The sequence below is a fragment of the Geotrypetes seraphini genome, chromosome 1, assembly GCF_902459505.1.
Source record: "Geotrypetes seraphini chromosome 1, aGeoSer1.1, whole genome shotgun sequence".
NCBI lineage: Eukaryota > Metazoa > Chordata > Amphibia > Gymnophiona > Dermophiidae > Geotrypetes > Geotrypetes seraphini.
This window is the reverse complement of record NC_047084.1, coordinates 232,067,382-232,085,634: the sequence shown is the minus strand read 5'-3', so window position 1 is coordinate 232,085,634 and position 18,253 is coordinate 232,067,382.

Here is an 18,253-nt window from a genome sequence, read left to right as displayed (position 1 = left end):
CCTTTAGTTAAAACTTTTTAAAAATGTTTTTTGCTTATTTCTTCTTTTTTTCTAATGATTTATCTTTTTAATTTAACTTTTTAGACTTGTGATTCTATGGGCCTCTTCTATCAAACTGCTCTAGCAGTTTTTAGCACAGAGAGCCACACTGAATGGCCCGCGCTGCTCCCGACGCTCATAGAGTTCCTATGAGCGTTGAGAGCAGCGCAGGCCATTCAGTGCGACTTTCTGAGCTAAAACTGCTAGCGTAGTTTGATAATAGAGGCCCTATCTATTTAAAAAAATAATTGTGTATCAAGACAAAAAGTCACACAGTGAAAGCAAGAGTAGAAATTGCTAATAACACATTTCTCACGCACTGATATAACTCTGTATATACTGTCAGCCCTAAATATGAGACATGGGGCTAGATTCACTAACCTCCTTTCTGTGCCCGATCTGTGACCGATCCTTGCAGGCCCGACCAATTCATAACACAAAAAAATAAAAATGAGGGCGATGGGAGGAATGCCCACCTCCGACCGCACGGATCACTAGTGTGCAATCCTGACGCATGCACAGACCATCTGCTTTCCCTTAAGATGGTGTGTGCAACTGTGCATGTGTTTTGTGTCCGTTTTTTCAGGTTTGTTTGTTGTTGTTTTTTTATGGGCCCTGACTCTCCTGCTCTCCCAGGGAAAGGCGATCCCCGGCGGCAGCAGCCTCTTCCTCTTCGGCAACACTAGATCATCTCTCTGACCATTCCAGTCGAGCCCTGCTCTTGCCGCCCCAACTCTCCTGCTCTCTGTCGCCCTTCCCCGCAGTGCAGCCCCGCTTTAAAACCACGGGCTCGCACTGCGGGGAAGGGCAGCAGAGAGCAGGAGAGTCAGGGCAGCATCTGCATCTGTTATCTTATGGTCTCCTATCTTGCTTTTAGCAACAGATGCCTTGAATTTTTCCACTGGTGCTGCTTTGGACTGGCCAAGCACACGGAGGTTGAATGGACTAAACAGTATGCTTCCGTTTACCTGACGTCTGCCCAAGCTGAAGACCACTGTTTGTGCTTTTTTTTAGCAATGTTGCCTGATTTTTTTTGCAAGTTCCATTGAAGGGGCAGAGAGAAGAGTGTCAGAGATGGGCTGCAGGGCTGGGATTTCAGGCAGAGGATAGTGGGAAAGGATATTTGCGACTGGTCCCCAGTAATCACTTCTTATGTTGATCGGTCAGCCCAGTCGGTTTGCAAGATTTCTTTAGTGAATCGCGTCCCTGCCTACTTTGCATGCCATTCCCCTCATTTGCATGCATAGATCGGAATCGGATTGGCACAGAGGTAAGTGAATTGGGCCCGAGTCAAAATGGGTCACAAACCGATCGGTACATGATGGGTTTACTTAGTGAATCTAGCCCAGAGTAGCTGGTAGGGGGTTAAGCAAGTCACTAAAGTTCTTCAATCTAATTACTTGCTATCCACTTCAAAGCTTGGCACAGTATTTTTACGAGGAACTTATGTAAATGACTAGCTTGCATTTTCAATTTTTCCCATAATAGTTTGAGCCTTATTTTTAGGCACCAGATGATTTAGGTGCACTTATAGAATCAGCACCTAAATGCACCTAGGTACTACAGACTAATGACAAACAGAAACAGTACAAGAACATTCTTGACATGTCCTCAGTAGTTGCCATTTTAGTTTTGTAACTAAGCTATGGTAACTGCAAAATACATGTTAGAGATAGGGCCCTTATGTGTGGTGTGGCTAAATTCCACCTTAAGCTGTACAATTTAGTCTCCAAATTTCATCCACAGAAAGAACCAAATTAGACTTAGAAAAAAAATCAGTCCTGTTATACTCTTTATATCCTCTGTTGATTCAACTGTACAATAATAGATAACATCAATCTATAAATGAAATAAAAATATAAACAAATCATGAAAATCAATCTATTTCAGCAATCAATCACATCAGGAGTCTCTCAAGAAGTCAATATTTAATTATCGTCCAAAAACATAAAGGGACAACTCATGAAAAATAAACTTATATTTTACTGATTGTCATTAAAAGGGGATTGGTTCATCTCTAGCAGTGGACATGGAAGTCTTGCTTTACATTTTGCAGAACAGGTCAAAACATTTTGATTATAGTTTCTTGTGGGACTGAAAAAGGGAGACAGCACAAGATATAATATGGACAATAATTAAATATACTTTTTGATATAGTAAATATATTTTCAGGTATAGCAGTTTTAAGCACTTTTAAATTAAATGTCATTAGTTAATATCTCAACTAGTTTCTGCTAATTTCACTAATATACCCCTTAATCTACAAACTACAGTAAAAGTAATATACTAATGAAAAATAACTTGTCTACCCTGCCAATGAACCCATCTTGAGATACCAGAGGCTAGCCAGGTTGGAACCAGCTATCTAGAACTTCCCAAAAACTGGTCAGGTTTGAGTTTGCAGGTTGGTAGAAGCCGAGTATTATCCAGTAAATTTACAATGATCCTTGGCAGAAGAATGTTTGAGCAGAAGCTTCACTTTTACTTAAAGGCGTTAAGATTTGGAGTTAATGTGAATGAATGTAGAATTTTCCCAAATGTTAATTCATATCTAATGTGGCAATTGCTGAGGATATGATAAACAAAATACAGACAACTAGAATTATGAAGATGTATATAAATCTAAGTGCTAAAAATCTTTAAATAAATGTTTTTCAAGAATTCAGAAACATTGATATTTATATATTTTTTAACCCATATATTTCACAAAAATGGACTGATGATGAAGTGATGTGCATGCATTACATTATACTGAACAGTGTACAGTGCCTACCTCTGACAGTCCAAAGATACTAAAAGAGATTTATTGAGTGTGGTGTATGCACAGTTTTGTTTGGGATACTAAGGGTTCCATTTACTAAGCTGTGATAGCGTTTTTAGTGCATGCAGCTTTTTAGCACTCGCTAAACCCACACTACGTGGTTGGAACTAACGCCAGCTCAATGCTAGCATTAGTGACTAGCGCGCGCAGCAATTCAGCGAGTGCCAAGCGCGTGCTAAAACCGCTATCGCAGCCTTGTAAAAGGAGCCCTAAGGTGCTGCATATTCTGAGAGGGACTTATAAAGTTGGGTGCTTTCTATACTATTTTGTAAATCTAAGATGAACATAGAACATGATAAAGGTAATATGGACTCCTTTTACTAAGGTGCGTTAGGGCCTTAATGCGCGGAATAGGGCACACTAAATTGCCATGTGCGCTAAACCTTAATGCCAGCATTGAGCTGGCATTATTCTAGAAGCGTACCACACTGTTTAGCACGTGGTAATTTTGTGCGTGCGCTAAAAATGCTAGCGCACCTTAGTTAAAGGAGCCCTATGTGTGCAAATAATTAGGATTTAGTATGAACATAGTACATGATATTAGTATTATATGGGTGTATAAGTAGGGTGATTAATTATGGTATAAATATATCTGTATTGAAAATCATCTCAGAAAATGCTCTCTATTCTAACACCTTTACAGAAGCTCATGTAAACCACTCTGAATTGAGTCCCCAGTCATTTGTAGCGTTATAGAAGAACACCAGATTCATCTGGTGTGATATAACATTAGCTGAGTCAAGGTCACCTGTTGGTAATGGTTATTTTGATGGTGGGGTGATAAAGGGGAAGCAGATGGTGTGAAGAGCATATACTGTATTAGGTTATGTCAAGGATCTTTAGAATAAGGATTGATGAGTGTAGAAGAGGAGGTAAGAAAGGGTTATTAGACAGAGCTTGTAAGAAAGAAAGGGATTGGGGAGATTTTGAGGAGATGAGGGGGTGGAGCAGTCATGGGATTGGTTAGATATTTGTGGCAGACTGGAGGGAGTTCTGGGAGTAAAGGGAAAGAGTAGAGTAGTCTCTTCAAGGAAATAAAATATTCCTTCCTCACTCCCTTTGTTCTAGTGATATGTTTTGGGGTTTTTTTGTCTCAGTGAGAGGGGAGGTCACAGATTGGGACAGGGTGGAAGATGGGGTATTGACCCAGTTGGAGCCGGGAGATCCACAGTTAAATAAATAAATGTAACACTCGTGACACCACTGTTAGGGGAAGCATGGCCAGTCGTCACCGTGGATCATGTTTGGGGGGATGTAATAGTTTAGACAGTGGTGTACCTAGCATATGTGACACCCATCATTTTTTGACACCCTCCTCCCCCCGCCATCTATATGAAAAATATGATTTTTAGTAACAATCTACATATTGTACAACAAGATTGTACCTAGGAAAAGGCAGCATCTTAAACACTGCAGTGAGCACTAAAACACTAACACATACATTGTAAAACTAAACAAACCAGATCCTGCACAGTCAATTGATCCTGTACAGTCGATGCTATCAGAAAGCCATGTCCCTTTCATACACACCGATAGATACACCCTCGCCCAATATGGAATAATCACAAACTAAAAATAGAAATATGTCGACAAAAGTTAAACTGAACTACCAAGAAACCAGACTCTGCATACAATACAACACCACAACACCACAAAAACAGTAATACATGTCCTCTAATACTGTGCAAAATATAAAGACAGTAGATGTAAATTTGAAAAAACTGATACATAACAATCACCACTTTACAAATTAACAAATAAAAATAAAACAAATAATGAGAAATAAGAAAATACCATTTTATTGGACTCATCTCCACAAACCACCTGATTCCATCCACACAAGCTTTGAATTGTTTTATATTGAACTTATTATATTAAAGTATAAAAAGAAACAATATTCTGTACAATTGTCAATTTATAAATCAGTGTCTTCTCCCCACTCTCTCTTCCCCATTTCCCTTCAGCATCCTCAGCACACTCTCTCTCCTCTTTCCTTCAGCGCACGCACATAAAAACAAGCAAGTAATTTTATATCATTTTCATTCTATTCATTCATAGAAATTAAAGTCTAAATAATGCCAGGCACATAACAAAACATGATTTTACAAAAATAATTCCCTGCACAGTCAAGCCTGCAAGGATTACTAGATGTCTTTCAGCATCTCCCCTCCCTCCCTCCCCTTTACCTTCATGGCCAAGTCAAAATGATCTACCAACAATAAAATGTTAAAAACAAAAGCACACTGTACGCAGAGAAAATGTTAATTATCATTTATATTCCGTGGGTTTTCAAAGAGGTCAAGGCAGATGACTTTATGCAATGTCATCTCAGTAACAACTATACAAAAATAGACAAATATACCCCCTCCCTCTTTACTAAACTGCGATAGCGTTTTTTAGCACAGGGAGCTGCGCTGAATGTCCCACACTGCTCTCGATGCTCATAGGCTCCCTGCCCTAAAAACTGCTATTGCAGTTTAGTAAAAGGGGGCCATAATGCAAAATATAGACAGCATATATAAATTCTCAAAACGGACACATTTTGATCACTAAATTGAAAATAAAATCATTTTTCCTACCTTTGTTTGGTAATTTCATCAGTCTCTGGTTGCACTTTATTCTTCTGACTGTGCATCCAATATTTCTTCCCTTCTTTCAGCCTCCTGTATGCTTCCTCTCCTCCAGACCTTATTCCCTCCCCAAACTTTTTCTTCGTTTCATCCTGTCCCCTTCTTTCTTTCTCTCTCCATGCCCCCTTTCTTTCTGCATGTCTGTCTTTCTCTCTCTCCGTGCCCCTTTTCTTTCTTTCTTTTACCTGTTCCCTTCATTCTTTCTCTTTCCCCATGCCCCTTTCTTTCTCTATGTTTTTCTCTCTCTCTCTCCGTGCCCCATTTCTTTCTTTCACCCTGTTCCCTTCTTTCTCTCCCCATGCCCCCTTTCTTTCTCTGTCTGTCTTTCTCTCTCTCTCCGTGCCCCATTTTTTTCTTTCTTTCACCCTGCCCCCTTCTTTCTTTCTCTCTCCATGCCCCCTTTCTTTCTCTATGTCTGTCTCTGTCTCTCCGTGCCCCATTTCTTTCTTTCTTTCATGCTGCCCCCTTCTTTCTCTCTCCATGAAGTTTCAAGTTTCAAGTTTATTTGTTCTTAATGAATCGCCTATTTAAATTGCTAGGCGATGTACATTCTTTCTCTTTCCCCATGCCCCCTTTCTTTCTGTTTGTCTTTCTCTCTCTCTCTCTCTTAGTGCCCCATTTCTTTCTCTATGTCTGTCTTTCTCTCTCTCTCCCCATGCCCCATTTTTTTTCTTTCATTCACCCTGCCCCCTTTCTTTCTTTCTGGATCCCTGTCCCCCCACCTTTTCTTTCTCTCTGGCTCCCTGTCTCCCCCCCTTTCTTTCTTTCTTTCTTCCTGCCCTCCCCCATGCCACCGCCATTGGGAAACATGCTGCTGCCACCGCCGCCAGGGAAAGGCTGCCACTGGCCATCGGAAACAGGCCGGTGCCGAGTTTGCCCTGCTTTCCTTCCCCACGGGCCAACCAACTCTCGCTGCCCGACGTCAATTCTAATGTCAGAGAGGATGTTCCGGGCCAGCCAGGCAACGATTGGCTGGCCCAGAACGTCCTCTCCGACGTCAGATTTGACGTTGGACGGCTAGAGTTGGTCGGCTCGCGGGGAAGAGAAGCAGGGAGGGAGAACTCGGTGCCGGCTTGTTTCTGATGACAGCAATGGCAGCCTTTCCCCAGCGGCAGCCTATTCCCCAGTGAGTGGCCAGCTGTGCATCCCCTTGGGCCATGCACCCGGGGCGCATGCACCCTCCGCCGCCCCCTTGGTACGCCACTGAGACACTTTATGAGAGCTAGTTTCAACACCGAATAGCTCCCTGGGGATATATGAAATATGCATTGGGTGTTTGATGGGTTAGTTCACGGATTGTATTGTAACTGGAGATAATATTAAAATAGATAATAAAGCTGCGGCTAAATATTTATTCCAATAAAATTGAGTTGTGTGTTTATTGGTTGATGCTGTGAAGATTTCAGCTTTCAATAAACAACAGACAGTGCAAAAAGTCCACAGTAGTACAAATAGGTGTGCTTTCAGCTGTTTTCTGAACTGCATAATAGAAGCAATTTTACAAGAGCAATAGAGATAGCATACTACTTGACTGAACATGGATTATCCAAAGATGGGCATGGAGACTACTTCATTCTTGCAAAAGAGCATTTTTGAGAAACTGGATGAAAAGTCCCTTGCCATGCAGTTTTGAAATTTACATGAGGAAGAATCATTGTTGGGGGAAAAAAAACAACACAAAAACACACTGCTCAGATTCTGCTGCACCTCTTGAAATTCCTTCAGTAATAGTCTGGGGATTTTCCAGCTGTGAAAATGTAATAAAGTTCTATGAAGATGTATCCCCTGGCAGAGTTGTCTGATTTCCCTACTTTGCTTTGCATTTTGGACTTCTTCTATAGTGTTCTATTCTCTCTCTCTTTTTTTTATATTCCCTTGTGGTCAGGAAAGCAGCAGGTGTTCGCTTTCCTGTATTATATCATTTTAAATGATTAATTTTTAAACTAAAACTAAGCTAAACTAACACTTAATTTTATATACCAGGTCATCAACCAAAAGGAGCTCAACTCGGTTAACAGTAATGTAATGCATAATTAACATGACCATTTATTTTTTTCCTTAAAACGGGACATCTACTAATTTTAAGTCCCACCCCTAATCCCACCCCAGCCCCGCCCCAATCCCACCCTAACCCCGCCCCAGCCCCACTCCCAATTTTTTCCATTCATTTTTCACGTCACAATATCTTATTAATTCATAATGGTAACCATAAAATTACAAAAAAACCCACAAAGCACACTGTATGCAGACAAAGGGCTCCTTTTACTAAGGTCCGCTAGCATTTTTAGCGCACACAGGATATTACCGCGTGCTACGTGGCTAAAACTAATGCCAGCTCAATGATGGCGTTAAGGTCTAGCACGTGCGGCAATTCAGCGTGCACTATTCCTTGCGTTAATGCCCAAATGCAGCTTAGTATAAGGAGCCCAAAATGTTAATTATCATTTATATTTGGGTTTTTTTCAAAGAGGTCAAGACAGATTACTTTAAAATATACAATGTCACCTCAGTAACACTATAGAAAAATAGACAAAAATAGTGCAAAATATAGACAGCAGATATACTTTCTCAAAACTGACACATTTTGATAACTAAATTGAAAATAAAATCATTTTTCCTAACTTTTTGTTGTCTGGTGAGTCTCTGGTCTACAGGAATCAAGGTAGTAAAATTGCCAAATAAGATATTGAATGCAATACAAATGCACTTGAATTGAATTCTGAGATACCCTTTGAGCAGAGGAGTTACGTGATCAAATTTATTCTAACCAAAAATAAGCTTAGCCACATTTTTGATCTTGAATGTTCAGTTTTTACCTTCCCTCTATCTTCCTGTACTGGCACTCATTCAAGTACTGATAGAGCATTAAATGCTACCATTGTTGCTGTCAAATTATTTTAAAACACTCTCACTCAAAATCTCACACCTTACTTTTTTCACTCAACTATCGAGTGTCATAATTTGAGGTCCAGTTGGTGTAATTCTTTAACTTCCAGTAACACAACTAATTTCCCAGTGACATTTGCATCTCTGACATCTCCCAGCTGTCTTCAACACATTCACTTCTCATAACCATTCAACTTATTTGAAAAAAATATTTGTACTCTTTTATTTCAAATAAAATATTATTAGCAGTGATATGTCACCTTTTACAGCTGTCTCTATGAATGACTGGGTCCCAACTGGCACATACACACTTACACCCACACATATAGTCCCCATAGATGCACACAGAGGGAATTTAAATATTTCCCTCTCCCTTTATCTTATTTTCTTCTTTTTCATCTTATTCTGAAAACTACTTCAGAAATCAGACAGTTTTCTTATTGATTTGTATATGTATTGCCAAGTAACAGCTGTTGTTCTTGGCAGGGCAAGATAAAGCCATTAGCAAACATTGCACATACTTGATGGGGGTGGGGCTGTCATATGTGCTTAATTTCAGAAGTCATCATAATTTTAAATTAATGTCCAGGAAGTAGAATGATAAGGAATATTTATGAACATTTTTCTAAATTTAAATTTCTATCTGAAGTTCTCTAGTTCCACCTCCACCCCATGCAGCTTCCACTCTAACTAGCATCAGAGATTTTAGATAGGATTCAGTCAATGCAAAAGCAATGAGCTGGAGGGCAAGATGGCAGCTCTAGTCACAGGAAGAGAGTAGATGTCCTGGAAGAAGTTTCTATGATAAAGAAGTAAAATTCCTGCATGTGGAGGAGACAAAAGAGAAATGAACCCCATAAAAATGCTACAATGCTTTTCTATGTGAGAAATAGTTCTAACAAGTGCATTGTACATACACTGATTCACTGTAATATTGTGATTGGCACTAATGATACTGCTAGGTACCACTTCAAACATATCAAAAGTGACATTATGGCTCTGGGAGAGAAGGTGAAGCAGTCAGATGTGCAGGTGGTGTTCTCATCGGTTCAACCTGTCAAGGGTAAAGGCCAGGGCAGAGAAGCTTGCATCCTGAAAATGAATGTGTGGCTGCATGGATGGTGTCATTGAGAGCGTTTTGGCTTCCTGGACCATGGGAATATTTTCCAATGGCAGCTGAGCAGGGATGGTATGCATCTATCAAAAAAGGGAACAGATAGCTTCAGCAGCAGACTGGCTAACCTACTAAAGAGGGCTTTAAACTTGAATCATTGGGGCAGGGTGATCAAAGCCCCTAGGTGAGTATAAGCCCTCAGGTAATTGAATCACTGTACACAAATCAGAAAAGGGGGCAATGTCTGGAAAACAGTATATACTAATGCTTGAAATATGGGAAATAAGTTTCTGGATCTCGTAGAGGCTGTGATGAAAGAGACTGATCTGGATTTATTGGCAATAACAGAGATATGGTTCACGGAGAACTATGACTGGGATATAGTTATACCAGACTATAATCTGTTGAGGAAAGACAGAGTAGAAAGAAAAGGAAATAGAGTGGCATTATACATACATTAAAGAATAAATGTACACAAGCAGCATATCATAAATTATTATATAGCCACCAAAAGATATTCATAAAATGAATCCAAATACTAGAGACCTCAGCGTTTCCTGAGAACAAACTCGGGAAACTACTATGACAAGTGCATAATTGACATAGAAAAACACATCCTTGGTCTAAGAAAAACTCAGTTTTAAAGTTCAATAAATAATCTTTCACAAAAATAGTTATTTCAAATATGCTTAGATAAAGTAAGAACCAGAACTTATCTTGTTAATATCTTTGTGTCCTCTGGTATAGGAAAGATCACCGCAGTTGGAAGTAATCACCCAGTGCTATTTAATTCAATTTAGCAATGCACAGGGGATGATCTTAGAGTTCCAATCCAGACAGGCCCTGTTTCGCAATCATGCTGCATCAGGGGAATTTCTAAGAGACAAAAATATTGAAAGTTAGTTAGTTGATGCTTTTGCTATGAGCAACGTTTCTACTGGTATGGTATAAAACTAACTTTCAATATTTTTGTCTCTTAGAAATTCCCCTAATGCAGAATGATTGCGAAACAGGGCCTGTCAGGAACTCTAAGATCATCCCCCGTGCATTGCTAAACTGAATTAAATAGCACTGGGTGATTACTTCCAACTGTGGTGATCTTTCCTGTACCAGAGGACACAAAGATATTAACAACATAGAAGCTGAGGGATATCATTCACATCTTTACAAAGAGCAGGCACTATGATCAGTGAATGCAATTGCATTGCAAACAACAGTCCAGCCCTGATATCATGGGTCTGAGAACATAAGAACATAAGAACTGCCATCTCCGGATCAGACCTTCGGTCCATCAAGTCCGGCGATCCGCACACGCGGAGGCCCTGCCAGGTGTACACCTGTCGTAATTTATAGTCCACCATATCCTTATATGCCTCTCTTAAGGAGATATGCATCTAGTTTGCTCTTGAAGCCTAGGACGGTCGATTCCGCAATAATCTCATCTGGGAGGGCATTCCAGGTGTCAACCACTCTCTGAGTGAAGCAGAACTTCCTGACATTAGTCCTGAACCTGTCCCCCCTTAGCTTCATTACATGTCCTCTAGTCCGTGTCAAATTGGACAATGTAAATAATCTTCTCTGCTCTATTTTGTCGATTCCTTTCAGTATTTTGAAGGTCTCGATCATGTCCCCACGCAGTCTCCTTTTCTCAAGGGAGAACAATCCTAGTGTTATAAGTCTGTCCTCGTATTCCAGTTTCTCCAGACCCTTCACCCGTTTTGTTGCTCGTCTCTGCACCCTCTCCAGCAGTTTTATATCCTTCTTTAGGTAGGGAGAGCTGAATATTCTTTGAAGTGTCCATATAAATGTATGGTAATGCAAAAAGACCAGCTCTTAAATCTCCTTCTTTGCAAGGGTAACTAAACTCAACATAGGGTATCTTGTAGGGCATTCAGCGGAGGCACTCCTTGAGAGGAAGTTATATGTATTTAGCGGACATCACAAGATAAGTTTCCTCTTAAATTGTTTGAAAAAAAAACTTTTGAAAACTTCTTTTTATGAAACTAAAGTGGGTTTAAATGAATTGTGTGAATTTACACGAACATACTTTATTAATCTCTTTTTATATCTTTGCACTTTGAATATGGTAAATTAAAAAGAAAAAACTGGGTAGGTAAAGCATGATGTTTGTGGGCAAACCCTATAGTGCGCTGTATGAGGCACTTGCATAGTGGATTAACCCTGGTGAACTCTCTGTTTTATTTTAAAGAGGTTCCCTCAGACTGAAATATCTCCTGCTTATATTAATAATTAGTCTTTAAGCCCGTTATATTAACGGGTGCTAGAGATTCCTCGGCTTCCTCCTCCTCCCTTTCCCCTTCCCGTCCCGTCAACCCCCTTGTTTCCCTTTGCACAGTCTCCCTGCTTCATCCGCTCCTTCTCCTGTGCGGGCCACCGGAGCAGAGAGGACTGGGCAGAGGGGGCTGCCATCCGGGGCCGGCGGAGAGGAACTAGGCGGCTGGAGGAGTAGCAGCAGCAGCTGCCGATTGCAGCTTCCGTCCCGCCTTCGCCTCCCTGGATTTGCTAGAGCGGCCTGCAAGGTTCGCTACAGTGGCTGGCGAACCTCAGCAGGCCGCTTTGAAGAGGACCGGCAGTGGGAGGGATGAGTCGCTGGCAAAAGCGCTAGCGCAGGCGCCGTGAGCACTGGCACAGAAGCACAGCTCACGCCACCAGGACCCACGGATTTTCGACAGTGCATGCGCGCTTAGCCTTTTATTATTATGGATTAGTTAATTATGCTCTGTTGAGCTTAGTTACCCTTGAAAATTTTGGGTGCAAAGATGGAGATTTAAGAGCTGGTATTTTTGAATTACCATTAAAGAGTTGACCCCTCTTATATACAAAAAAAAAAACTTTAGGCTATACTGTATATTATTTTTGGTATTCATATATATGTGCGACCAGAGGGAATGCATATGTATTTTGTGATCCAGACCCAATACATAGCTTTTTATCATAAACCTAAATGAGATGCTGCAGATGAAAATGAATCATTAACCTCTGCTACTTCAATGTTATCAGCAATTTTGAATATTTTTCTGAGTATGCCGCTGAGATTAGTGTGTCCTGCAAAATGTTTATAATTAGTTGTGAGAGTTTATGCTGTTTTTTTTGGGGTTTTTTTGCCAGCTCAGTGAACATCATTATAATAACATTAAAATACCCTAGAGATGACCATATAAATTTAGATAGATGTTACTGAGTTTGAGAATATATGTACTTTAAAAGATATAAACTTTGTCCTTATCTTTCTGCTAATTGGTTTTGAGAAATTACACTTGAAGTTTGGTGTTGCTATTATTTGTCATTTTTTAATGTATCTGCAAGTTGGTTTTTTAAGAGTGAGACATTATTTTCTTGATTGTTACTTCGCAAATAATGATAAATAAAAATAAAACAGAACTCCAACAATTTCCTTCACTAAAGATACTAATATAAAAAATATATAATGCACTCAGTAAACAATGACAACATTAGAAAGTCTATAGTAAAAATACGCAACCCAGGTCAGGCAAACCACTTCTGTTTTGTATAAGTCACTTGTGGCTTCTGTCTCCCTGCTTAAAAATCTATTTTCCTTGTATAATTATCTGTGGAGAGAGAGAAAAACATAGAAACATGATGGCAGATAAAGGCCAAATGGCTCATCCAGTCTGCCCATCCACAGTAATCATTATCTATTCCCCTCTCTAAGAGATCCCACGTGCCTAACCCACACCTTCTTGAGTTCAGACACAGTCTCTGTCTCCACCACCTCTTCCGAGAGACTGTTCCACACATCTATCACCCTTTCTGTAAAAACATATTTCCTTAGATTACTCCTGAGCCTATCACCTCTTAACATTATCCTATGTCCTCTCATTCCAGAGCTTTCTTTCAAATGAAAGAGATTCAACTCATGCACATTTACATCACGTAGGTATTTCAATGTCTCTATCATATCTCCCTTCTCCCCCCTTTCCTCCAGAGAGAGAGGTTAAGAATGGAAGACTAGAACAGCAGAGACCAGATGGCTGAGGTGGTCAAACAGTAGCAGACAAGGCTTTCAGAGAAGGGAGGAGTGGTCTGTATTCTGTAATTAAAGCCAGTGGACAACTTGATGATTCACAGTCTGAAAACAGATTACTTTGTTAAAGCACCAGTTCAAATACTCAGGTAAGAAGAAAGATCAAGAATGTGCATTTCTGAAAGTAATAATAATAATAACTTTATTCTTATATACCGCCACACCATTTAGTTCTAGGCGGTTCACATCAAGAGAAACTGTGCAATCAGCAAATCATACATAAACATGGCATATACATTTTAGAAAATACAATAGCAATCAGTGAGCTGTTTAATCATTTTTTGGTGTTGCCATTCATAATTTGATCATATCGCAAACCACTATCATACCTTTATTTAAATCAGTGGTTCCCAACCCTATCCTGGAGGACCACCAGGCCAATCGGGTTTTCAGGATATCCTTAATGAATATGCATGGAGCAGATTTGCATGCCTATCACTTCCATTATATGCAAATCTCTCTCATGCATATTCATTAAGGCTAGCCTGAAAACCTGACTGGCCTGGTGGTCCTCCAGGACAGGGTTGGGAACCACTGATTTAAATGACAGTATACCAAATAATCCAAATATGACAATTATCCCCTAATTCTAGAAATGAGTGCCCAGCTTTAGGCTTAGGACAAAATTCTCCATACGATGGGGTGATGAAAAGTTCTCAGCCCAACCACCTAACCTCCTAAATTCCGAGCGTTATTTTGTCCTGTAGCTGAAAAGAGTGTTATCTTATTCAAGGTTTTCAAGGTTTCAAGGTTTTATTAAAATTTGATTTGATCGCTTATCCAATTTCTAAGTGAGTTTACAATATAAAAAAGAAAAGAAAAAAACAGAGCATGAACATAATAAAAAAAAAGCCATTTACAATACCATTAACAAAATTCTCTGTTTTGACATTGTTTCAGATCATTTGATGGAATCATATCCACGTCATTCTCTTCTTGCTGGGACTGAGAACTTTTCGGCACCCCCTCGTAGGATGCCGAAAGAAATGAGCACTAAGCACTATTCTATAAATGATGCTCTGAATTAGGTGCTGCTTATAGAATAGCATCTAGTGCCAGGATCCACTCCAAAGTTTTAGGCTTGAGGATTTATGTCGACTGAAACCTGCTGTAAATTCCCATGCCTAAATTAGGTATGGGTTGGGAAAATGATAGGAGGCTTGCGCCAGAAGATGTATGAGGAGAGACTGGAAGCCCTGAATATGTATACCCTAGAGGAAAGGAGAGACAGGGGAGATATGATTCAGACGTTCAAATACTTGAAGGGTATTAACGTAGAACAAAATCTTTTCCAGAGAAAGGAGAATGGTAAAACCAGAGGACATAATTTGAGGTTGAGGGGTGGTAGATTCAGGGGCAATGTTAGGAAATTCTACTTTACGGAGAGGGTAGTGGATGCCTGGAATGTGCTCCCGAGAGAGGTGGTGGAGAGTAAAACTGTGACTGAGTTCAAAGAAGCGTGGGATGAACACAGAAGATTTAGAATCAGAAAATAATATTAAATATTGAACTAGGCCAGTTACTGGGCAGACTTGCACGGTCTGTGTCGGTGTATGGCCGTTTGGTGAAGGATGGGCAGGGGAGGGCTTCAATGGCTGGGAGGGTGTAGATGGGCTGGAGTAAGTCTTAACAGAGATTTTGGCAGTTGGAACCCAAGCACAGTACCGGGGAAAGCTTTGGATTCTTGCCCAGAAATAGCTAAGAAGTAAAATTAAAAAAAATAAAATAAAATAATTTTTTTTTTTTTAATTGAATCAGGTTGGGCAGACTGGATGGACCATTCGTGTCTTTATCTGCCGTCATCTACTATGTTACTATGAATATGCTGTAACATTAGAGTTTATGTACACATCTTTATAGAATACGCCTAGCAAGATATGCATAAATTCTAATTGTTGCCAATTAGCATTGATAATTGATTATTATTGCTCAATTTTTAGTGCTAATTGGTTTGTTAAGTGTTGCTGAATATTGGCTCCTAGTCTATTCAAATGGTGTAGGAGCCTCTCCATACCGAATATAGATTCCCAATTCTCTCCACAGATCTGAGATAACCTTAAACTTTCTTACACATTAAAAAGAAAAAAAATTACAACCACTAAACCTTATAGCTACAGGAACATTAAAATCACTTCACAGTGCTACATTTTTAAAGATTACCTGTGAGGATATTAAAATCTCACCTAAAAAAAAAAATACTGAATAAAATATAAGGTGAACAGTGAACATTAAACTATAAGAATCATCAGTTTGGATGAGACCAAAGGTCCATCAAATCGAGTTTTTGTTTTAAACTTTGGCCAATCCAAGTCAAAAGTACTTGGCAGGATCCCCCAAATAGGCAGATTGCATGTTATTAACTCCCAGGGAGAGAAGTGGTTTTCACTTAAAGAATTTGTTAAACTTTTTTTTTTCTTTTTAACTCAGCAATGCTAATTTTACTACATTTCTCCTAGGCCAAGCAGGATGAGTCAGCCACATATGGGTGTTGTCCCAACAGCTCCCAATTTGCGGATAAGCTCTCCAATACCTCTGAAAGATTTTTTTTTTTCTCTCTCTCTGAGCACGTGCAGTGCCCGGGCCCCACTGGGCATGCCCGAGCCCTACCCATTTCCCCCAGCTTACATTTTTGGCTACAAGTTTTTTAAAATTTCTACTTTGTAAATTAATGGCATGTACCCAATTCTTTGCATTTTAGAAAGAGTAAGTAATCAATTTACATTTATTGTTGGTATAATAAAGATGGGCAATAAGTTGATTCATATTTCACATTAAAAATGCTTCATACATTTACACCAAATAGTTTTGGGCTCCTTTTACAAAGGTTTGCTAGCGGTTTTAGCACACGGTTAGCATGCGCTAAAATGTTGCATGCGCTAGCCACTACCACCTTCTTTTAAGCAGGCAGTAGTTTTTCGGCTAGTGTGTGCTATAGCATGCGTTAATTGTGAATAGGAGTACTGCTGTAGCCTCGTGGTGCTCCGAAAAGCCCCCTCTCGCTACAATCGAGCAATTTTTACAGGAACTACAGAGGGAGCCAGTAATGTTGGGGAGTCGCCCACTGAATCCATTGAAGTAGAATGACGCTGACCCGGAAGTCCTTGGACTGGAAACCACCCTGAGCCCTGACCTGAGGCATCCACCTCCCCTGACGCTGAGCGTTAGCTCACCACACGAAGGGAGTGAGCCAGAAGCAGTAGCACTCCCTGACCAAGAGGCTGAATCATCTGGAAGCCAGCGGATGGAGGTCTCAATGGACTTGTTAAGTCTAGAGACTACATCAGTGGCGAGAACAATGGTGGGAGGAAAAAACCAGGACCAGCAGATTGAAAGTGGTCAAGGTGACCCGAGACAAAGCTTGCATGAACTTTCTTTTCATTATTTGAAGCCGGCTGAAGTGACCCTCGATTCAATATGGGACTTGGTCTCCAAACTAGGAGACTCATTGTCCAAACAGATTAAAGATGGGGACAAGAATTTAAAAACTCAGAAACAAGTAATAGAAGACAATAAACAAGAAATTTCCAATGTTAAATTAAAAATAGGAGAAACTGAGAAAGAAGTGACTGAGATTAAACAAGTTCAATTGACAATAATAAAAGATAATCAGATTATCAAAAGGAAATTGGAAACAGTGAAAAATAGTTACCGAGCCAATAACCTGCGCTTGCTGAATTTTCCAAGAATTCCTTCTTTAAGTCCAAGGGAAATGATAAAGAGGTGATTTTGAATATTCCTGAGGACTCAATACCTCCCTTCTACAGTTTCATCACAGAATTATATAAATATTTCCCTAGTTATTGTTAGTATAAGTATCATCAAGCATATATTCTTTGTCAAGGTATGTACTGGGTTCTTCCAGAACTTTTAGAAAGTTTCCTGGATTGGCTTCCTTTTAAAAATAATCTGATGGCTCCACTCCAACTTAATCACTTATTAAGTATTGGTCTTCTAAGGATCTATAAAGATAATAGAATTTTTCAAGCTACTTGGAAGACTCTAAGATCTTTGGATGCTATGTTACACTTCCAGTTAAGAAAACAAAATTTCAATCTCTATGGCTGAATTCTAAAATTATGATAGTAAATTCAAAAATCTTATGGAAAAACTGGATAAACACCAGTATTAGAACACTAGATGATGTATGTCCCCAAAATAATCTGCTATCTTTTACCCAACTTTTATGAACACAGAGGATCTAGAATCAGAAAATAATATTAAATATTGAACTAAGGCCAGTACTGGGCAGACTTGCACGGTCCGTATATGGCCATTTGGGGGAGGATGGGCTAGAGAGGGCTTCAATGGCTGGGAGGGTGTAGATGGGCTGGAGTAGGTTTTGACGTAGATTTTGGCAGTTGGAACCCAAGCACAGTACTGGATAGAGCTGTGGATTCTTGCCCAGAAATAGCTAAGAAGAGAAAATTAAAAAAATTTAAATTGAATCAGGTTGGGCAGACAGGATGGACTATTCAGGTCTTTATTTGCCATCATCTACTATGTTACAACTACAGCAGACATTTGACTTACCAAGAAATCAATGCTTTAAATGGCCACAACATTTAAAAAACAATTTCACAATTTCTAAGATGTAGCAGAATTCAAAATACAATAACAATTTTTAAAGAAAAAACTACAGCAACGAGGCTATCCGAATCAGGTCATTCATAGAGCATATAAAAGAGCATTATACGCCA